This window comes from Otolemur garnettii, unplaced genomic scaffold, assembly GCF_000181295.1.
Source record: "Otolemur garnettii isolate 467f Iridium unplaced genomic scaffold, OtoGar3 scaffold00007, whole genome shotgun sequence".
Lineage (NCBI taxonomy): Eukaryota > Metazoa > Chordata > Mammalia > Primates > Galagidae > Otolemur > Otolemur garnettii.
In genome coordinates, this window is record NW_003852402.1 from 32,508,482 (window position 1) to 32,532,965 (window position 24,484).

A 24,484-nucleotide genomic window follows, 5' to 3' on the forward strand; every position below is an offset into this window, starting at 1 on the left:
GGCTGGGGATTCGAACCTGCCACCTTAGGTGTACATGGCTGGCGCCTTAGCCGGTTGAGCTATAGGCGCCGAGCCAGTGTACTGAATTATAATCAAAATCTTTAAATAGCACTGAAACCTATAAATATAAATAAAAAATTTTCACTTTCAAGGTTTTGGAGTTGTTAATTTAATTAAATATTTCCTTTAAATAGGATCAACAATACATCCATTGTTACACATACAGAGTACCTAAAAATTTTATTTGCATTTAGGAGGCATATAAATTGTTATAGTTTATGATTTTTAGATGTTTGTCTAATCCTAACTTCAATAGTCATAAAATTGTTTTAATGTATTTAACTTACCTACATGATAAAAGTTAAAATACTAGATAGAAAAATGCAAGGAGAAAAAAAAAAGCTCTCTCTGCAGTTAATTTATATTTTTTAAGTGGTGGCACTGCTGATAAACTCTTAACCAGGCTTTATACACATGGGAAGCAAGACAAAGATGAGATCCTTATGTAGTTGAAAGATCAACGTATTGCTTAGATCATTTTAAAGAGCAGTACAGATTGAGACTGTATTTTTTATTGAGCTTTAATTTTTGATCTAGTGTTCACATTCTCTTGGTAACAAGAATATGCCACTCATAGTTATAATCAGTTAATGCTTCTGTAAAAATTGAATGTTTAAAAAATCAGAAAAAAAGCCCAGGCTGTGTGACCTCTTCATTGCTCCCATAAAAATTAAAGGATGTGATTGTGTCTGAGCCCCTTTGAAGGTTTGGGCAAAGGAACAATGGAATATTTAATGAGACTTAGCAATCCAGCGCAGTTGGTCTCAGACTCTGGGGTATGTTGTAGGCATTATTGATGTGGCTTCTGTGCAAAGTATAGATATAGAATGTTAATTTGACTTTTATCCAAAAGTGAATGAAAGAGACTTAATAATCATTTCATTAGCATGTAAAGAAGAGCACTAATATTGCCAAAAGGAAAAATAAAAACATATAAGTGCTATATAAATTTACATATATATCACACAATGTTGTCGTAATTTAAATTTGTGTGTATGACTTTTTTTTCCTTAAACCATACTTACCTAACTTGAAGGCGTAGACCGTAGCCAAGCAGAAACTCACCAATTCATGCTTTCTTTAAAGATACTAATCTCATCCCTGATAGAGAAAAACAAACAACTTGTATTAAAAATAGAAATGTGATTGGCCTGCTTGGAAAAAGTCTACTAGGGTAACAGTGACTAGATTCAACATGCAAGCACCATCATGATGAATGTTTACAACACTTTTTCGAGTGCCAATTATAGTGTTTTTTTGTTCAGGGACTGGAGATCAGCCAGATCACTTGTATGCACAAAGCCGCTTTAGATCTGCCTTTTCAAACAAGGGCTGCAGCAGACTCTATAGCAAGGTTGAAGCTTTATCCTACTCTGGTAAGAGAAGCTTTCTTTTTCTTTGCTATGGTGAGAGTTTGATAAGAAATCCTTTTCAACCATAATGTGGTTAGGGAGAGGAGAAGCTATTCTGTCTTATAGTACATAAAATGTTTTTCCTTTGTATTTTTTTTTAACAATGCCTTCTGCCTTTATGTTATAGCAAAATAAAACTGAAACACGAAGTCATACTGCACGTGTTAAATTTGTATTGGAGTTAGGGGAGTTTTAAACTACTTGTGTATTGAATGAGATGTGGGGTTATTTTATTTTTATCCTGTACATCTTCTGGTCAGGATGGAGGGAAAATAATTAGTATTCAGATAGCATGGCTAAGAGTGAGTCCATATGTTTAATTTTTCCCCTGACCAATGGTATTATTAATGCCAAGCATCTCACCAGCACCAAATTTGGCCTTTGGATTTACTTACACACTTGAGTCTAATCTCTTTTCCCCCGAATTAGAAGAACTGGAGATAAGAATTCTAGCTGAGTTTGCTTGGATATGATTTTGTCACTTTAGCTCCAGTATAAATAATATAAGTGTACATGTATATACAAAGTACAAGATTTTGGTTTTCACATACATTTTCCAGCCTGTAATGTATATGTGTGATATTTCTATGAAAATTTCTACTTGTTATAAAATCTACCTTTGAAAAAGATAGTTGTGACTATACACACATATACACATACACCTGTATGTATAAGTATATACAAACAATTTGATATGTGCACAATTAATTTTGATAATAAATTTGCATATTAATTTACATATCAATCAATGTAATCCCCATGGAAATGGATAGTTTATACTCTCATTTATATGATTCTTCATTTCTTACATTAAAACAGGGATACAAGTATCAGAAAGACTTTACAACCAAATAGCTGCATTTGAAGATAAATATATTTTTAGAGTGAACTTATATGAGGCAATTTTGGGGTTTTTAGTTGCTCAGTTATATTAATGATTTCACTCATGTATTTATGAGATTTGAATATAATCCTTATCAGGAGTTTATTGCAGAGTGGCATTACCAGCTTGAAAGATACAGGCAACTCATAATATCTGCCTATTAGGATGCTAATAAATATGCATGTTCATCTGATTATTTCAAAAAGTATTTATGAATTGCTTACTTTGCCAAATACTTCAAGGAGAGGAAATATGTAGCTTATAAAAGAATTGGAACATATAATCCTGCACAGATTTAATAAGGATTTAAGAAATATGTTTTTGAAAAAAATATTTACAGTGATGGTTTGGCTAAGAACAAATGGGAATAATTTAGTGATAACAGTGGCTGCATTGAGAAATAATTTTTCAGATTTAAGAAATAATTCTACCCTTTAAAACGTAAGCTTACAGAACTCCTGTGATGCCTTTTTTTCCTTTGTCTGCTCTCGTTTAAATTATCTGTACATTTAATGCAGCCCATGTTAAGTCTTAATGTGTGTCCAAGTGTTGAAAATAACTCTGAGATTCTGTTCTAAATTAAAGCTGAGACCAAAACCCAAAAATCATTAATAGTATTGCCATAAATCTATGTAGTGAAAAATAATATTTTCTTTAGTGTTCTATGTTTCTTGACCTCTTAAAGACTGTTGCCACAGACTCGTGCAAAAGGGAACATTAACCACATAAGTATCAATTCTCTTAGTTTCTATTTTTTCCACTTTTGAAGTGAACTTCAAGGTATGATAACTTCTCAGTTCAATTCTACTAAACATTGCAAGAAGACCAAACAGAAATCCTCCTAATACTATTCCAAATAATCAAAAGGAAGTACTTCCAAAACGTTTTTAGGAGGCCAGCATTATCTTGATGTCAGAACCAGAAAAGAACATTGCAAGAAAGGAAAATTGCGGGGCAATATCCTTGATGGATATAGATGCAAAAATCTTCAACAAAATACTAGCAAGCTGAATTCAATGATACATAAATAGGTTCATCCACCATGATTGTCTGGGAGGAGATTTATTCCTGGGCTGCAAAGATGATTCAATATATGCAAATCAACAAATGTGATCTATCATTTTAATAGAAAGAATAACAAAAAAACATTTTATCATTTCATTAGATGCAGGAAAAAACATTTGACTAAATTCAAAAAAATCTGTATCTAAATTAGATATAGAAGAATACCTCAATACAATAAAGGTAATATATGAAAAGCCCACCATAATGAAGGGTGAAAGGCAGTAGCTTTTTCTCTAGAATCTGGCACAAGGTAAGGATTACTACTCTCGTCACTTCTATTCAGCATAGTATTGGAAGTTCATGACAGAACCATTGGAAAAGATAAATAAATAAAAGGCATCTAAACTAGGAAAGAGGTATAAGTAAAATAATCAGTATTCTCTGATGACATGAGCTTATATGTAGAAAATTGTATAGTCTTCTCCAGAAAAGCTGTTAGAAATAAAAAACAGGTAAAATAGATTGTAGAATGCAAAACACAGAAATATCAATGACATTACTATACATTAAGGAAAAACAATCCTAAAAAGACATCAAGAAAATAATCCTATTTATAATAGTTACAAAAAAAACCTAAGGATTAAATTTAGTCAAAGAAACTACAAACCTGTACATTGAAAACTATAATACGTTTTCAATGAAATATGTTTTCAATGAAAACTATAATACGTTTTGAATGAAACTGTTCATGAAGAAACTGAAGAAGATGTAAATAAATGGTAAGATATTCCATGTTGATAGATGGAAATAATTAACATTGTTAAATATTCACTACCCATGGACATACATATATACATACAGATTCAATACAATGCCTATCAAAATCCCAATGTCATGTTTAATAGAAATAAAAAAACTGAAGACTCATATAAAATCATACAAAATCCAAATAGTCAAAAGACGATCATGACAGATATAGAAGAAGGCTGAAGGTACCACACAACCTGATTAAAACTATACTGTAAAACTATAGTCAGTCAAAAACATGGCATTGGTGAAAAATAAGACACATCAACAAACGCAATAGAATATAGAACTCAGAAATAAATTCGTGTACTTAGACAAGTAAATTTGTTTTTGACAAAAATGCCAATATGCCATGGGAAAAAGCTAGTTTCTTCAGTAAGTGGTTTTGGGAATGAAATTGGATGTTTACATGCAGATGAAAAAAAGGACCTCATATATTAATATATAAGGAACTCAAGCAACTCAATAACAGGAAAACAAGAAAACCAATTTTAAAACGCACAAGGTCCCTGCATACACAATTTTCAAAAGAAGACATGCAAATGTTCAACAGATAAATGAAAATATGTGGAACATTGCTAATCATTAGGGAAATCCAAATTAACACCACAATGCGGTATCTCACACTTGTCAGAATGGCCATGATCAATGGCCATGATAAAATGTCACACATGTTGGTGAGGATGTGGAGAAGTAGGAAACCTTGTACACTGTTGATGGAGATGGAAATTAGCTTATCCTTTATGGAAAACTTTATGGAGATACCTAAAACAGAACAAATTAAAACCAAGCCAATAAAAAAATCTTCTCATTTGTGATAACATGGATGGAATTGGAGGATATTATGCCAAGTGAAATAAGCCAGGGGTAGAAAGACAAGTATCACATATGCAGAATTGAAAACAATTCAACTCACAGAAGTAGTGATTAGTATGATAGAGAGAGAGGCTTAGGATAGTGGGAATAAGAAGAGGATGGTTAAAGGGTATGAAATCTCAGAGAGGAAGAATCTGTTGTTGTTTTTCTTTTTCTTTTTTTCTTGTTTTAGTCCTATTGCATTGTGAACACAGTTAACAACAGAGTATTGCACATTTCAAAACTGCTCCGAGAGTAAAAGTCTAATGTCCACACCATAAAAAACAAATATTTGAGTTGATGTGTATGTTAACTAGCTTGATTTAATTTTTCTCAGTATGGCCATAAATCAGACCATTACTTTGTATGTATAAAATGATGCAATTATAAAGGATAAATTTACACTATTAAAATTAATTAAGATAATAAATTCTAACATACAACACCAAAGGCACAGTCCATCAGGAAAAATAAATTGATAATCTGTACTTAATTAAAATTAATAATATCAGCTCCATGAAAGACAATAGCCAGAAAATGCAAAGACACAACACAGAATAAGAGAAAATATTTACAAAAGTCATAGGTGATTAAGGACTGCTATTCAAAATCTATGAAGATCTCTTAAAACTCAATAATAAAGTGAGCAACTGGATTTCTAAATAGGACAAGGAAAGATTTTAATCACCCATCAAAGAAGATATAAAGATAACAAATAAGCATGTTGAAAAGATGGTTCACTTAGTCATTAAGTATTGTAAATTAAAAATACAATGAGATACCACTGCACACCCATTAGAATGGTTGAAACGCAGAATACTGACAACACCCAGTGCAGGTGATGGTACAAGAACTCTCGTTCATTACTGATGGGAATACAAAATAGTATGGCCACTTTGGAATACAGTTTGGCAGTTTCTTACAGAAATAAATATACTTTCCCCATATGATCCAATAATCACATTCCCTGATGATTTCCCAAAGGAACGGAACACTATGGGAAATCAAAAACCTACACATAGCATCTTTATTTGTAATTGTCAGAATTGGAAAGCAGGTAACACATTTCTAAGTGGTGAATAGATAAGTACACTCTGGTACATTCAGACAATGGAATGTTAGTGCTAAAAATGAGCTATTCAGTCATGAAAAGACATAACAGAAATTTTAGTACCAATCACTCAGTGAAAGAAAGGAATTTGAAAAGGTTTCATACTGCATTGTTCCACCTATGTGACATTCTAGAAAAGGCAAAACTCTGCAGATGGTAAAATGATAAGTGGATGTCAGGGGATAGAGGGGAAGGGAATGAATGGGCAGAGCACAGATGGTTTTTAGGGTAGAAAATTGTTCTGTATGATACTCTTATGCTGGACACATGTCAATGTATACATTTGTCAAGACCCATGGAATGTACAATACCAAGAGTAAGCCCTAATTGCCCATGGGCATTGGGCGATTCTGATGTATAATGTGGATTCATGGATTATAACAAATGCAGGACTCTGGAGTGAGATGTTGACCATGAGAGAGAATTTGCATGAGTGTTATGGTGAGAGATGTATGAGAATTCTCTTTACAATCTGTTCAGTGTCAATGTGAATCTAAAAGTGCTATAAAAAATAAAAGCCTATGTAATAGGAAAAAATAGTGGATGAAAAATATAACAAATATAGAAAATATTTTTGCAATTAAAAAATTAAAACTCATACAAATAGAATGCTACTCTCAATACCTTTTAGACTAAAATATCAATGTCTTTGTGAGATGTATGCATATATGATTTATTATTAGATGTATACATAATATTTTGAGACAGAGTCTCACACTGTATCATGGGTAGAGTACCATGCAGTCATAGCTCACAGCATCCTCAAACTCTTGGGGTCCAGCAACCCTCCTACCTCAATCACCCAAGTTGCCAGGACTGTAGATGCCCATCACCACACCCAGCTAGTTTTTCTATTTTTGGTAGAGAAAGGAGATTTCCCTCTTGTTCAAGCTGGTTTCGAACTCCTGAGCTCAGGCTATCCACTTGCCTCAGCCTCCCAGAGTGTTAAGATTACAGGAATGAGCTACTGAGCCTGGTCTAAAGTCTTTATTTTTTAGTAGTAACAATTAGATCCCTCAAGTCCACAGTAGATGGCATTTTAAAAATCATATAATTGATTTAAAATCAATTAATTCTAATCATATAATTTGATCCCAAACTTAATTCTCTCCCCTGATTATTATAAACAATGGCACACAAATGAAAATGCTTAGCTGAAATTACAGTTATACCCAACATTTATCTAGTGAAGTTAATCAGTTCTGAGAATTCAGTCTTTGTGCCTGTAAGTTAGCTAACTAATTGGTTGTAAATTAAATAAATACGCCAAAGTTAAGAAAAAATTTCCTTTCAAAAGGAACATGATAGTCTATTTCATGTTAGGATAGAGGGAATCCTAACTTGAAATAGACTTTATAATTAAATTTCACTTCTTGATAATGTATAGTGGGACTTTGTCACAATGGAATAGGAAGTGGGAGGAGAGTCACACTCCCCTTCCCCACCCAAGTAGCACTAAAAACCCAAAGACCTCCATGGGACAGCTGTTCAAAAGTAATGACTTAAACCTTTTCCTGGAATACATAAAACAATTTTACTCCTACACTATGCATGTATCACTATATATATATATAATTTATTTATTTATTTATTTTGAGACAGAGTCTCACATTTTTTGCCCAGGCTATAGTGCCATGACGTCATAGCTCACAGCAACCTCCCACTCTTGGGCTCAAGTGATTCTCTTTTCTCAGTTTTTCTATTTTCAGTAAAGACGAGGGTCTCACTTTTGCTCAGGCTGGTCTTGTAGGCATGTGCTCAAGTAATCCATCACCTCAGCCTCCCAGAGTGCTAGGATTACAGGTATGTGCTCAAGTAATCCACCCACCTCAGCCTTCCAGAGTGCTAGGATTACATTGCGCTGGGCCTGATAGCGCGTGTTAAATGTTAATATGTTATTTATTTATTTATTTTTACCTCAAATATCAACTCCTGGGAAGAATGTTTTAGCTCCTACATTCTGAGGTCTCTTGATATATACTTTTAAACCACCTTTTTCAACAGAAATTACAACTAATTGACATTTTATTATTTATTTGTTTTTTAAGTTTTCTCAGACTGTAAAATACTAAGTCTAACAATATGTGGAAATGTGTGATGTCTTAAAAAATACATATTTGGCCAGGCTGGTTGCTGATGCCTACAATCTTAGCATTCTGGGAGGCCAAGGCAGCAGGAGTATTACTTCAGATCAAGAGTTGAAGACCAGTCTGGCAAGAGTGAGACTCCATCTCTACTAAAAACTAAAAAAAAAAAAAAATTAGGCAGACATGGTAGTACGCATCTGTTGTCACAGGTACTCAGGAGGCTAAGGCAGGAAGATCGCTTAAGCCCAGGAGTTTGAGGTTGCCATGAGTGATTCTGAAGCCATGGCACTCTAGACTGGGCAAAAAAGTGAGACTCCATCTCATAAAGCAAAAAAAAGAAAACAGAAAAAAGAAGGGCCTGTTATATAATTATTATGACATGTAAAAAGCATCCATACCATTATTTAATTAGTCGTAATATTTTTATGGTTAACACGCACACAAACACATACACAGACTCATGTACCTGTTGTTTATATTAAGCAAGCCTGGGACATTTATTTGGGAAAGTAATGAATCAGATTTTTTTTTTTTTTTGCTAATCGATAATGGTATATTTCAGAATAAGAATGAAACACTGACTTTCAGGCTACAGGCCAGGAACTTGTCAAGCTCCTGCTGTGGTCTGTAACAGTGTATTGACCAGAGCAGGTCACGTGACCAAGCCCCAAATCAGGGGTCACAGTAGTACTTTTGGTCCACAGAAATGGAGTGAATGGAAAATAAATTTTATAAAACAGTAAATTTACCCTACTATCTAAAGGGATGCTCAGAAATTCTTATTTAAAAGAAAGCTGCATACTAATGATATAAAGTGGCAGTCCCCAACATTTTTGGCACCAGGACTGGATTCAGGGAAAACAGTTTTTCCATGGAAGGAGTGGGGTGAGGAGAGCAGCGACTGAGTCTCGTAAGGAGCCAATAACCTACATCCTTCACATGCTCAGTTTACAATAAGGTTGGCGATCTTTTGAGACTTTTACTATGTCCTGATCTGACAGGAGGAGGGGGTCAGACAGTAACTATAGTGATGGGAATTGGCTGTAAATAGAGATGAAGATTTTCTCACTTGCCCACCTGGTCACCTCCTGCTCAGCAGCCTGGTTTCTAGAGGTCTGGGGACCGCATTGGTCTGTGGCCCAGGAGTTGAGGAATGCGGTATAAAGAATCCAGCAACCTAAAAGCCTCACATAAAAAATAAATAAAAGACCCTATATTTATATGTTGCTCGAATAAAATTCTCTTCTTTTTATCTTAAGTGCAATGTCATATATGCAGTAAAATTTCTCTAGATAGCAGCATTTTGTCTATACATACAGCTCAGTTTTTTTTTTCCCACAGTTTGTTTTTTCACTTTTATTCTATAGATAGTGTTTTTTGAAGTACAGAAAACTAAAATTTTTCTTTGGTTAATAGAGATGTAGTAAAATCAACATAGTTTTGTTGTTTGTGGGCATATGTGTTTGTGCATTTTGATTTAGACCTGATTAGAAAGGACTTTTCTAACTAAAAACAGCTCTTTGGGGAGGGGTTATGATACTGTATGGTTTTCTTTTAAAATTTTAAGTTATTTTGAATTTACTTTGCTGCACTTTTGAAGGTGAAGACTGATTCATACTCCAAAAATTTAATCATCCCTCATGTTTAAGTACATATTTTCTTCGACACAATCCTTTTTACTTCCCAGCTGTTAAGTAGAAAATATAATTTATTAAGGCACTACCCCTTGTCAAAAAAGAATGTTATTAAAAGATAGACAATTTGTAGGATAGCCTGCATATATAAGGAGAAAGTTGTCTTGTGTATATATAACTTTCAACTTTATTTCAAAGTTAACCTGAGGCTTTTCCTTACTAATAAAATAATATGTGTTCTACATTCTGTTTAGTTTATGTTTTTCTACCATACTTATTTTGAGAACATCTTTTTATTTTCTCTTTTACCTCTCTATCAGCTATTTCAATTAATTACATGCGTTCTATAATTTTTGATTACCCTTGTACATTAAAGACCCTAGTTTATGTAATTAAAATTCTAAAGGGTAAAGAAATAAGATTTTTATAGTAATACAGAATAATTTTGTCTCAATTTCCTTAATTTCTTAATTATAAGTGTATAGCTCCCCACATACTCCATTGGATACCATAAAGTACAGATTATGCAGGATTTGCTTTCCAAAGCTTAAAACCCAGGATTATTATCTACTTGTGTTTTGCTTAAGGGAAGACATTAGTAAGCATTTACATCAGTAATGCTAACTTGAGGGTGCAAACAGTTAAGGAAATGCCTTCGGATAATATTTTCAAACACTTTTTGTTTTCTTAACAGGTTTTTGAACGAACAAGGGAGATTTTTATATTAATAGAGACCATCTGCCTTGAGGGAGTTTTCTATCAGGAAGTGGAAAATAGATGCTATGAGCTAAAGAAAACCTAAAATAGAGCAGGAATAAATGGTGTCACATCCTTTATGAGAAATTGGACAGTGGTGCCCCAAAGTATATAGAGGTGAAATGAAGTGGTACCAGTAAGATCTGTGGAATATCATTTTCACAATACGTGTAATTTGGAGTTACCTAGGGTGACCGTAACTGTGGGAAAGAACCCTGTCTTATACAAATATATGTGTGTGTGTGTGTGTGTGTGTTTTCTCTCCGAACACCTAAATGATGTTCTCCTAAGACAATTATGAATTCATTAAATTGTTGATATGAGAAGCTAGAATGAGAAAAACCTGGAAGTATTTGACTCAATAGAATGAAAAGTACTCAAGTTTTAAAAATACCATTTTGATCTTGAACCACAACTTCGATGGAATCCAAATATAACCCCAAAGCTTCATGAAACATGAAACTCCCTATAGCAAGACAAAAGAACTGCTTTGATGACTGGTTAGACAAAAGAAGCATCGTAAGAGTGAAGGCCTGGATCTAAGTAGCCTTCAGGGAGAGAAAAGACGGTCCTCTGTCGTGTTAATCACTGCAGCCCCGAAAGTAGCTAAAGACTGAGAAGTGGTTCTATGCTTTAGCTAGAGTCTTAGATGTAGAGGGGTGGGGATCTTTTATACCAGGTCCTATCTTTCACCCTCACTGATTTTGTAATCTTGATAAGTTACTTAAACTCATTTTCAGTCTAACCTTATTTGATTGGCAGATGAGACGATTAATTATTCTTTCAATATTTACAGTTGTGTGCAGGGTCTTCGTGTGCACAAAGATTTTTGATCACTGTTCAAAATGTCAGTGAAATCTTGAATAGAACTATGTAGAGAGGCAGAAAAGTGATATCTATAGTTATTTGAAATTTAATAGCAAGGAAATTATGACTTTTCTCTAGTTAACAGTTAAATTTTAAATTCTTTTGAAGGCTAACTATATCAGATCATTTATTCTCCTATTATTCATATCCTGAAAAATCAAATATAATTGTATGAGTAAGAGTTTGAGGTACTGGTTCGTTAATACATCTAGATGAATTCTTTATTATTATTATTAAATGATAGCTGTGTACGTTAATGTAATCATGGGGTACACTGTGGTGTTTTCATATACAATTTGAAATATTTTCATCAAACTGGTTAACATAGACTTTATGTCGATTTCCTTATTTATTGTGTTAAGACGTTATACTCTACTTTTAGAAAGATTCACTTGTACCCTTGTAAGATAAACCATAGAGGTGACCCCTCCAATCACCCTCCCTTCACCCATGCACCCCTTCTCCCTTCCCTCCTCCCCCCATATTCTTAGGCTATAATTAGGTTATAGCTTTCAGAATGCAAACTAATACTTTCCTTTTGGAAAGACATCTGGAGAATACTCTAGATGAATTCTTAAGCACTCTGTGATTATTTGTTATTTGAAATAATATATAGTGACTGGGTCCGTATAAACAATTTTTAGAAGAAAGTAGTATCTTTTCTTTTCATGATTTTATTTGGCTGGATTTAAAGAACAGTGAATTTCTAACCTCATAAGTACATGGCATTATTTTGTTTATATGTTTATTGTGAATAGTGTGTTATTGTTACTTAATCTTTTGACCGGGTCTTTTTTTCTTTTTCTAAAAGTATACGATCATATATTCCAACTAATGATCATACATTGCTTTATTTGTATTGTATCTTAAGTAAAGTTAAACAAATCATTATAAATTAGAAAATAAATTATAATTCATTTTTGTTTCATAATGTCTCATTGTGTAAAAAGACCAACAAAAATTGGACAAAAAGACATAAAAACACATAGTGATAGCTAGATGACACATGCCTATTTGGTTGCATGGAGGCTTTAAAACTCCACATGTGCCTTATTTTTTATTTTATTTTTTAAGTCTTTTGTACATAGATCATAAATACATTTATGCCATTATATGATTCAATGTGATGATTATTTGTACAAATTGGAATGTTTACATCCTATTAAACAACACAGACTTCACCACTTTTACCCTATTACAGGATTAAGACATTTATGCTCTACACCAGATAGATCCAACTTGTACTTGCAATGTGCTCCATCAATGTGGTCCCCCTACCAACCCTCCCCCTATCGACCCACCACCATTATTTATTTTTTAATAATCCCCTTCAAATCCTGAATTTAGCTTGGTCATGAATTACTATGTATTCTAGGAATCGAAACTTAGATGTTATATTGTATTTAATTGATCAACAAGTGATAATTGCAAGAATTTTATTACTATAACATAGATCCTCTTACACTGCTCTCAGTATTTAGAAATGAGGCTGGCTTAAGAGCCAATGAGTGAGGAAATGGTAGCATAAAATTTTCTAGTGTCTCAAAATCAAAATGCATAGCTAATGCTCTAAAGACATTACTGAAATAGAGATTACCCAAAAAATCAAAGACTATGGGTAACCCACAAATTCAGAGATTTTTTCAAGGGGCAGATGCTGTAATCGATTGGCTATTTGAATAAATGCCAAATAAGTGGTGTCTTTCTAATATTGAGAATCCAGTAGCTGGCATTAGAGATTAAGCTCTATATAAGTGTCTGCAACAATGATGCTACCTCCGCCCAAGCATCCTCTCTCAGGAGTCAATGGATTTCAGTGCTTTAGAAGAAGGGGGTCAGTATAATTTAGGTCAGTTATTGTTCAGTTCTGACTTTACAATTAATCGGGTGAGTCAATGACAGAATGGTAATTCTTGAAGGCTAATACTGAAATAGAAATTTTTAAAAATCTATAGCCCAAACCCGTTTTTACAAGTCAAATGAAAAGTAAGGAGTTTTACTTCAAGCTACAAACAAAATACCTCATACAATGTAAGAGGGGTTCTAACCCACAGGAGAAAGCACAGGATAAGTCCAGTGAGTGCAGAGAGAAGAGGGCGGCAGATCTAAAGGGGAAGGTTGAGCCTCTGACAATACCAAGCAGCACTCGGATGATTCTGTTCCTGCAGGTGAGCAACGGAGGGCTCAGGATGGTCACGTGTGACTGAAAGATTCTGGCATGCAGGTTTTTATGATTTAAAACCCAGAATGTCTACTGCTTATGTCCCTCTATTAAATTTTGTATTATTTATGTTGCTTAAACAAATTTAAGCTATGAGGAGAAAACTCACTTGAATTTGCATGCTTACATGCATCCACAAATATCCTGGTCAATTTTGTTGTGATTTGCTAATCTATAATAATATTCCTAGCAAAAGGGAGAGGTTATAATTCCAGGAGCATAGTGACCTTATTTCCTCTTTGCTATACATCTTTGCAGGTCCTTTTCTCGTCTATCTAATGGGATATATGACCCTAAACGGACACATTTAAAACAAAATCTTCACTTTTTCTCGTAATTGAAAGAGAATGCTGCTTCTAATGTGAATAAGCATGATCAAAGTTGTCAAATACACTGTAAGGGGATGTTTTACACATCAATATGGATTTTCCTGGTTTTCACTTTCAATTCTTTCTTCTATGAGTTTTCAGTGACATTAAACTTCTGATTTTTTTCCAATCTAATTGAATTATTTCCTACATGCACAATGTTTTCAAGTGCACATGTAACAAGTACACACAAAGACAAATGCACACGTATACTCAGTAGGAGAAGTGATAGTTGATAGCAACTTTTTAGGACTCCTATTATCGAAAATTCCATGAATACTTGCTAGAATTGAACAAAATATGGATATCATATAATTTCTGAGACTTTGCAACAATAATTTTTTTACTTAGATTGAATATTTACAGGATAACATAATATTTAAAATCTAAAGCTTCTATAATTTTATTTTGTGCTAAGTAGCAATAATAATAATACTGTTTTAGGGCTTTTTTTTTTTAGAGACAGAGTCTCACTTTGTCACCTTGGTAGAGTGACATGGTGTCACAGCTCACAGCAACCTCTAGCTCTTGGGCTTAGGCGATTCTCTTGCCTCAGCCTCCCAAGTAGCTGGGACTACAGTCACCTGCTACAATACCTGGCTTGTTTCAGGGCTTGTAAAGCATTTCATATTTAATGATGGATTAAATAAGGACTATTTAACCTAACTCTATAATGCTATGGAACATACAACATTTTGATACAAATAGAAAATTCTATCATCTGAAAAATTCATTAACTCAGTCATGTAATAATATTGGCCATAATTTCAAGCAAATAATGGCAAAGAGAGTTGCAAAAGAAATCTTAAAAAAACAGCTGATTTTCCAATTTTTTTGTATCTTTTATATATCTGTGCTCAAAAGATCATTTTGCTCTGATGTTTGTGCCTATTACTTTCGGCCCATTGTACATCTTTCTCCCTACACTGCCCAGCAAAATGAGTAAGTGGTAGCTCTGAGCACTTGACACTGGTGGGAAAGATTGGCCGGAATGTTGACTTTGACAAATCAGATATATTAAGCCTTTGCTGGAGGGACGCACTGCAGAAAAGCTGGTTTGTCGTTGTAACTAAGATACTCTATATTTTTTCTAAAAGCAAACACAACACTTTCAGAATAGGGTGTTAAAATGGGACATAATTGCCTGCACAACTAAATTTTAAATTATTTTACAATATCCTTAATTGATTTTTGTGACATTAGCCAGAATATTGACCCATATTATTTTATAGAGAATATAGATATTATATGTTTTGTTTCAAATTGAGAGTTATCATAGGCATAAAAATTGATTTTAATGGGCGGTCCCTGTGGTTCAGTGGGTAGGGCGCTGGCCCCATATACTGAGGGTGATGGGTTCAAACCCAGCCCTGGCCAAACTGCAAAAAAAAAAAAAAAGCCAGGAGTTATGGTGGGTGCCTGTATTCCCAGCTACTCCAGAGGCTGAGGCAGGAGAATTGCCTAAGCCTGAGAGCTGGAGGTTGCTGTGAGCTGTGACACCACAGCACTCTACCAAGGGCTATAAAGTGAGACTCTGTCTCTTAAAAAAAAATTGATTTTAATATATTACTTCTTTGACACAGAATTTTCTTTGTGGCCAGAAGATGTAGGCTACTGCAACATTATGACCTTACTAGTATGTTTGGTTTTTTGTTAAGATATAACAATTTTTAACATGGTCAACAGTTGAAAAAGGACATTTTTTATTTTTTGAGGCAGAGTCTCACTTTGTCGCCCTAGGTAGAGTGCTGTGGCATCATAGCTCACAGTAACCTCAAACTCCTGAGCTTAAGTGATTCTCTTGCCTCAGCCTCCCGGGTAGCTGGAACTACAGGCAGCCTTCACAACACCTGGCTATTTTTAGAGATGAGGTCTCACACTGGCTCAGGCTAATCTTGAACCTGTGAACTCAGGTGATCCACCTACCTGAGCCTCTCAACTGCTCGGTTTACAGGCCTGAGCCACAGCACCTGGTGAAAAATGACATTTTTTTCCCAAATTCATGACTATTACACTGATATTTATATTCTTTTAAGAGATCTGTGAGTAAATTTTGAGAAAGAATTATTTCTTTTAGATTTTATTTTAATAGTTAAGGCAACGTTAAACTCTTCTCGTCATTTTAAAGTTTGAAACATTAGCTACCTACCTGCTGATTGAATTTTGTACCTCTGTTAACCTTATGTTCAAACTAGAGTGAGAAGTAGGGGAAATAAGAATAGAAATGGTAGAAGGGCAGGCTGGAGTCAAGGAGCTTTGAGGCGGTTGGATGTATAATATGAATTCCATCTCCATTTATTGTACTTTTCTGAGTCCTGGATTTCCATCACTCTGTCATTCTGTATCACCCTCTCTCTCTTCTTTGAAAGAAATTCCAATTCTAAACCTTGATTCAAGGAAATTATATTTTCTACCAAGCCACTAGGAAGTAACTTAGTTTCTCTTCTTAGGCTGATCTTGTCCATAAATTAAAGTAATTGAGAGTGACTCTCGAGAATAATTTACAGATTAAGACTCATGATTTCTGCTCATGATCCATATTCATGTACTTCTGATCTCCCTGAATATATGACAGATGTACAGATACATGTGTGAGATGTATACATTTGTCTTTACATTTTAGATTTGATCTTTTATTCAAGATCTTTTAAAAAGTATAAGGCTGCTTGGCAAATCAAGGAATATTCTTTTTCGGAAAAAATAACTTTCTGGGAGGCTATTAAATCTAGAGTTAATATGACTTTGAGTTGGAAGCCAATATTGAAGTCAATATTTAAATATAAATGGATTGAAGTCAATATTTAAATATTAATAGATTTGCTGAATTTATCATTAGTTAATTTCTGGAAATCTAAATATCACTAACCAACAATGGGTAAAGAAATTATCTTAAACACAGATGTGTTCTAAATGCTTTTTGTGCAGTTGGTCACCTGATCATTAATATTATTACATTAAGGTGCTTAATTTTGCTTCTGTCTTATAGAGACATACAGATGTCAGGAGAAAGACAATTGAGGTTTAAAGTACTTGTTCTATATCTAAAGGATTCTGACTCAAATTGTAACACATTTTGTTTGGTTCACAATATTTCAATATATTTTCTTACTATCAAAGAAGTTTTGAAAAATGTACTGTATGGGAGGATTTTCAGAGTTCCAACCTAACTGAGTCTGCTGTGACTCCGATTTTAGCAGGAAAATTATATCAGGTAAATATTTATTCATGGTTTTGTATGGCCAAATGGTTCAAATGGCAGGCTATTTGGTATTGAATATATTCTTAAACTAGAGTTGCTGGAACCTGCTGGGTAACTTAGAATGTAAGTTGTTATACACCCCAAAACACAGTGTGATTCTTACAGGACTGTAAATTTTTCCTACGGCTTTTTTTCTCTTGGGGAGGAAATGGCAATATCTGGAATTCATCTAGGAAGTGGCTTCATATTATGAGCTGCAAATGCTTAGCCCAGCCTATCTGTGGTACTAAAAATTTGCTCAGACTTACAGAACTGAGGAATGGCCTTGTTTCCTATGAATTATTAATAGCTTTAACACTGAACTCTTGTAAAATGCATTTTTTTTCAAAGTCTGTGTGAACAATTCAAAGTTTTGGAATCATGGACTTTAACACAATTTCTTCACAGAGGCAGAGGTGGTCTCATTTAAACTAAGTGCGGGGAGCTTATCTATCCACCTTTTCCCCCTCGCATTTGCCACCTGGAGTCACAATTAGCCTTCATTCTCCAAACACCACGGCACTCACACCCACTCTGTGCTAACACAAACATAGCGATTCCTCGAATGTTCACGGCTTGTTTTTCTTTTATGACCAGCTACCACAAGAAAACTTCATGAAGTAAGATGGTCTTATGCATTCACCCTACTCGAGTACCAAAGTATTGCTCTCCGTTTTTCTGTGTTTTAACTTTTTTACCTAGTCCCTGAGAACATTTGTCTAACAGTAAAATGTCATTGCCCCCTTTAAGAATTCACAATGGGCTTTCATTTTATTCTTTGATCTAGAAAGTCGCAAAGCTGACTGAGGTATCAATTTGTTAAAGTAAATTTATATAATTTATTTGTAAATTGATTTACATATAATTTATAAGTTCTATATGTGATGTGTAGATATAGGTACATATATATGCTTTACATTTCAAAGAGGTTGAAAGAAAATCAAGTTTCTTTGTTCCTTTTTAATATTACTGGGTTTGAACCTTTGGGAATTAGGATTTGGTGATGGATTTATAGCAGAAATTTTAACAGATCTCTAAGGTTTAATAAATTCTCTTAAACTAGGCATACAAATAAGAAACCTTAAAATGAAATTAAATTCTATCTAATGTCCCCATAATTGGATAATAATTATGTAATAGAGCATAAAGTTTTGAAAGAAGGAGAAAGAAGTAATGTTACCTTTTGTAGAGGAATGGACACCATGCTTGCAAAGGACAGTTACTGATTCTTAATCACATTAAAAGGAAATGCTGAGAACAGGACAGTCTCCTGGCAAGCCTAGGGACAGTTTGTGACTTAGGGGCAATCCCCCAAGTAACTCAGTGTTCTGGAATGAGATAAGATTGGTCACTCACTAGTAAACATGTGTTAAACATTGATCATTGGTACTTCTTCATGGGGTCCTGAGGAAAGTACAGGTGAGGAAAGAGCATGTGGCCATCCTTACGCATGCAGCCCTTCTATATAATTACCTTAACTCTTCACACCTATTGTGTATGCCATTACCTTAACTCTCCACACCTTTGTGTATAACCTTACTAAATAGCCGTTGTGGAGTGGCTACCCTGCCCTCAAGCTTGTACTTCTAATCTGTGTCATGCCTGGTTCCTCTCTGCGATGACCAGGGCCTTAGGGGTCGGGTCGCAACAACTGTTTTTTCCTCGATGAAGACATTTGCTCAAAACACACAATTTAGAAGATAGAATTTTGGAAAATGTTTTGCTTTACTGTTATTTAATGTAAACCTTTGGCAATAACTCTTCAAACTGGAGAAAAGTCTTAAAATCATTCTGGATGAAACAAACAAACAAAAAAAAAATAGGATTTTTCCAGGAAGTTATTTCAGCTGAATATTTGACCTTAACTTTTCTGCCAGCATTTTTTTTTAACAGTGTCATAAATGGTTCTTGATAAAACCTGATCAACCATCTTCAATATTCTTTCCTTTCACTGTTATATTTGCAGTCACTTTAGTACTCTTTTTCCTCCTCTCTCATGAAGCCTTGCTTTTTGGTTTACTTAGTTTCTCCTTACTAGGTCCACCTTATAATCAGTTGCTGATTAGCTCAGCACTCTGAAGCATTCAATAAATATTAATTTTATGCATTCACGTTTATTACCCTTTATTAAACAAGGGTAATACTTATTGCCTGTTACATGTTAAAAACTCAGGCTATCCATCCAGCACTCTGATATAGCCCAAACATGGGCTTAGGTGTATGATTCAAAATCATATGCTCTAATCACTAACTGAAGTCTATCTTCAGGTAGTCAAATAGAATTTGAAATAAGAAAACTAAATCACAAAATTTCCATCAATAGTCTTTTAAAATGGATTTAATTTCTAAAAAGGGACAAAAGTACAATGAATGTATACTCTGAATACACATTTATGAAATTTATTCAAGCAATATACTTATTAAACATACAGGTTCTGGGATGCGACTGACTTTGTCTGTTTCGTCTCTGCCGTTTCTCACTTGCATGATGTTGGGCAAAGGATTTAGATTATTAAGCATCAGTTTTTCCATCTGCAAAATGAGCATAATGATTACAACTACTTAATAGTTTTATGTTTTTGCGGAGAAGTAAATGAGATAGTCTTCATAAATTCTATGGCATAGTAATCACTTCTTAAACCCTAGGTCTTATTATCATCAATCATCATCATTCACATATTATAAATATTAATCTGCCTTTCTGCACTACACATAACCTAACATGGCAATAAATCACCATTTGCAGATACTGTCTATAAATATGTTTGATTTAAATAATGTAAATGCACAAATAATTGGAATATTTCTCACATTTATAAAGCAAAAGTATATATAGTGACTATCAGAGTGACTATTTTCACATAATGTATTGTGCTTATTTTACTTTATATAAAATGTAATGCAATAATTATCATGTAGTATCACATACATAGATCCATTAGTTATGTATGCTTTGTACAAATAAATTTCCATCTAAAAATGTTTTAACATTGAAATATATGTATGCTTATATAGGTCAATGTGTACCTTAGCATGAAAGAGCATTGAAAATTTAGGGTATTTCAGATTGGTGCCCATACTCAGTGGTTAGGGCGCTGGCCACATACATTGGGGCTGTGGGTTCAAAACCAGCCCAGGCCTGCTAAACAACAATGACAACAACGACAACAACAAAAAATAGCTGAGCTGGGCATTGTGGTAGGCACCTGTACTCCCAGCTACTTGGGAGTCTGAGGGAAGAGAATTGCTTAAGCCCAAGAGTGTAATGTTGCTTGAGCTGTGACACCACAGCACTCTCAAAGGGTGACATAGTGAGACTCTGTCTCAAAAAAAAAAAAAAAAAGTCTTTCAAAATAGAAAAAAAGTATGGTCATTGAATAGTTTAAATAGTTTAATATAAAACTTTGATTTTTCTTAAGATTTTGGAATGTAAAAGATTTTTCAAATCACTTATTTTTGTTCTTGTTGTCTATATCTCATAAACCAATCTATCATGAAAAATATAAAACAAAAAGTATTTTAAGCATGTTAGATAGTTGTCTCAGCATTCTAAAAACTAAGTGATCCATCCAGACTGTTGGAGATAATTCTTATTGGTTGTATTAGTTTCCTAGAGCTGCTGTAACAACATAACACAAGTAAGGTGACTTAACACAACAGAAATTTTTATGTCTCAATTCCGGAGGCAAGAAAATCTAAAATCAAGGTGTTAGCAAGTTCATGCTTCTTTTGAAACCTGGGGAAAAATCTTTCTTATTTTGCTGGCGTTTGCCAGATTATCTTTTCTTGGTTTACAGATGTGCAAATATAACTTCAGCTTCAATTGTAACGTGGACATTGTCTCTCATGTGTCTCTGTCATCACTTAGTCTCACTATTATACAGTACGAATTTGTATCTGAGTCTAAATTTCCATTTCTTATAAGGATATGAGACAGATTAAGTCTTAGTCCAATGACATCTTAAGGACGTATTCACAGAGAATAAGACTCAATATATCTTTTGGGTGACACAATCTACCCATAATATTGAGCATGTTATCTCTTAATTCCTTTCTCTAGACTTTTACAACGTCCTGTTGGCTATATTTTTTTGTTCATTCAAAATTCATGACATCTCTCAAGTACCATTTCTGCAGTACTCATAGTTCCCTGTTCTCATTATTATATAAAGTCTAATCTAATCCTCTTTTACCCAAACCTGGACAAATGCTTTTTCTTCTTTTGCACATATGTGGCTGGATAGTTATGGAGGTGTTGTTTAAACTCTAAGACTGCTGCTATTCTCAGGTATGTTGTCAATCTTCAACTGGGTACCCATCCTCAGACAGTATCTCTTACTGTCCTAGCCACCCATTCTTGTTTTCTTTATGATAAGAAGTCATGTCAAAAAATTAAGATTCTCCCCAATTCCCTTACTACTTTCACCTAAACTTGATTTATAATCATCTATGAATTTGTAAAGGAAAAATTGTCCCTCCGAGTTACATTTATCCTGAAAAGTTGTTCCATAGTGTTGCTATGAGAAGACATGTTCCTTCCCCTCAACAAGAAATGCTTCCAAGTGGATTTACGTCATGCCTACTCCTCTCTCTTGAATTAGGTAACATTTCCTTTCTTTTTCCATTTTCAATCTCTGTCTCTATTAGATTTTGGACCCTTAGCCTACACATTCTTTACACAGATCCCTCCATATAAAAAAGGGCAAAATGTCCTTTCTGTAAGTCTATTTTCCCATCTGAATAGCATTCCACTTCATTCTCCTTCCACATCTAGTATTATTTTTTAAAAAATTGTTCTCAACTGGTTATATTTCTTTAAAATCTATTTGTACAATCTGAGTTTTACTTCCAATAAGCTGTTATTTATAAAACTGTCAAGGATAACTAATGAATAATATTTGCCACATTGTAGCACACATGTAAACAAGATTTTCATTTGTTATAGGAATGCATTCATTTTCCCGGTATTTTCTACTTTTCTTGATTTTCTTTCTAAGACTCCTCTAACAACTTCTGGGGATTCTTTTTTAGAGGTTGCCTATCTTAAAGTTGTTGGGGTTTTTTTTTTTGCAGTTTGGGCCGGGGCTGGGCTTGAACCCACCACCCCCAGAATATGGGGACAGCCCCCTACTCCTTGAGCCACAGACACCACCCATTTCTCAACGTTTGGTATCTCCATCAATCCTCTCAGCAGTCTTGTCAGCATGGTCTTTCTAAAACTGAAATATTAAGATAATATTCCCTGGTTTTAAAAACATTTACTTATTCATAATCAATCCATTATATATAGGGAAAAAATCCAAACAGAGATTGCCTTCAATGTCCCCCATACAGAGACTTCATCTACTGTTCTATGCTCACGCTTCCCCACTCATGTATTTTCATTCATCCACAATATGCCCATGTGTCCACGTGGCCTTTGCCTGACCATCACTTCTCCCTGTTACCATCTCCTCCTCTTACAGGGAACATGTTGGGGTCATCTTTGTATCTGTAGTTATTAACACAAAGTACTGCGTGCCATGGTTATTAATAAATGTAGAATGTGTTATAATTGAGAAAAAAGAGACTGCCATTCAAGGAAGTATGGCACTTTTTTGCCAATTAAAGCATCTAGAATTAACCCCCCTCTCTACTGTAATTTCAGTTTGCTCATGTAGAGAGAGGTAATTCTCCTTTGATAGACATACAGAATAAACGAGTACAGAAAGGCTTGGGGTCTGGGTGTCTGTCATTCATTGCTTCATTCATTCATTTGCTTATCATTCATTCCTTTTTTTTTTTTTATCCCCACAATTTTCCCATAGATCATCTGCTGTTGCCACTGCTGAAATTAGGATAGAACTTTGTTAAAGGAGGGATTTATCTGGCACCACCAATTGAAACTCAAGGGACATCTTGCCTCAGGTCACTGCTATGGCTGTTATATATGCTTATTGCTGTAGTACTAATATTGCTCAGTCACATACTGGGTTAAATTTGTTTTGCTGAGAGAAGGGGCATTTGGCCTATAAAATGTACTATCATTTACAACATGGAATGCAGCAGCTTCAGACAGCTACTACTTCTACTGGTGAAATTAGGGAAACTCCAGTTTGGGAAAGGTGACTTGAATTAATAAGTATTTTTCCCCACCTGATTCAAAGTGAAACGGCCTTGTAACAAGTACACTTGTAGCAAAACATCTAATCTCCTATTGAACCATCAGGCATTGAGGCACACTAGTTAGAAAAAACAGGAAAGACATAATGATTAGGATTATAGATCTTCAACCTGAAGTCAATTTATTTTTGGCCCAAAAAGTAACTAATGATTGTTTTAAAACACGTACAGTTAGAAAATCTTGTTATAGATCCGAAAAATGGGATTCTTCTGACAACTCATATATTGTTGAAATCAATAAAAAGTAACTAATATGTGCCTTACATTTTATAAAGGAGGCTCTTGGGTTTGAAATAGTTCTTTTGAGAATAGGATTAACTTGCTACATTTTGCTGAACATGCATAATATTGTAAACACTACATCCATGAGGGGAATAATTAAAAAGCAAGAATCTATTTTTTCTGTACACCATATCGATTAATGCCTGTGATTTCCTGGTTTGAACATTTGTTTAACACTAATTAAAATCCATCCTTAGAATCTTCAGGTTTCTTTCTTCCCCTCTTCCCTCAGTGTATGTCCCACAAGAGTAAACTTAGTTCACATTCTTGATTCTTAAAATTAATTTTGATATAAGAAAAAACTGTCAAACATCTTATTTTTACCTTTTTCTGTGTCTCTTTTCAATATTTTGTTCGTGTTGTTCTTCATGTACTTGTAGAAAAAAGTAAAAAAAAAAATTATTAATATTTTTCTAAAGAAATTTCTTCCCTGAAATGTTTTCTGCTCTAAGCAGTCAAAACTTTCTGTTAACTATATATGACATGCAGATATTCTGGTTACTAACAAGATAGATACTAAACAAAACAATTCTCTCTTCTATTCCTTCTTCCTTTCTTCTCAGCCATCTGTTTTCATTATACTAACTTGCCCAGCCTCCAGCCAGGGTAAATCCAATACTCGTGTCAATACCCAGAAAGCCGAAGATAGAAGAAGAAAAGCACAGTCCCTCGGTGACTGTTACAGACTCAATTATGAACACTAATTTGGACAGGACCCTTAGTTTGATACCACAAT

The 24,484-nt window shown here is 34.2% G+C and overlaps 1 protein-coding gene across 1 annotated transcript in view; it reads left to right on the forward strand.

The window, feature by feature from the left end:
- Positions 1 to 24,484, forward strand: part of MGAT4C (MGAT4 family member C) — a 719,505-nt gene that overhangs the window by 303,008 nt on the left and 392,013 nt on the right. Inside the window, exon 2 of the mRNA XM_003783377.3 lies at positions 1,326 to 1,436. The gene's annotated coding sequence lies outside the window, so the exon portion shown is untranslated. The remainder of the gene's footprint in view (positions 1 to 1,325; positions 1,437 to 24,484) is intronic.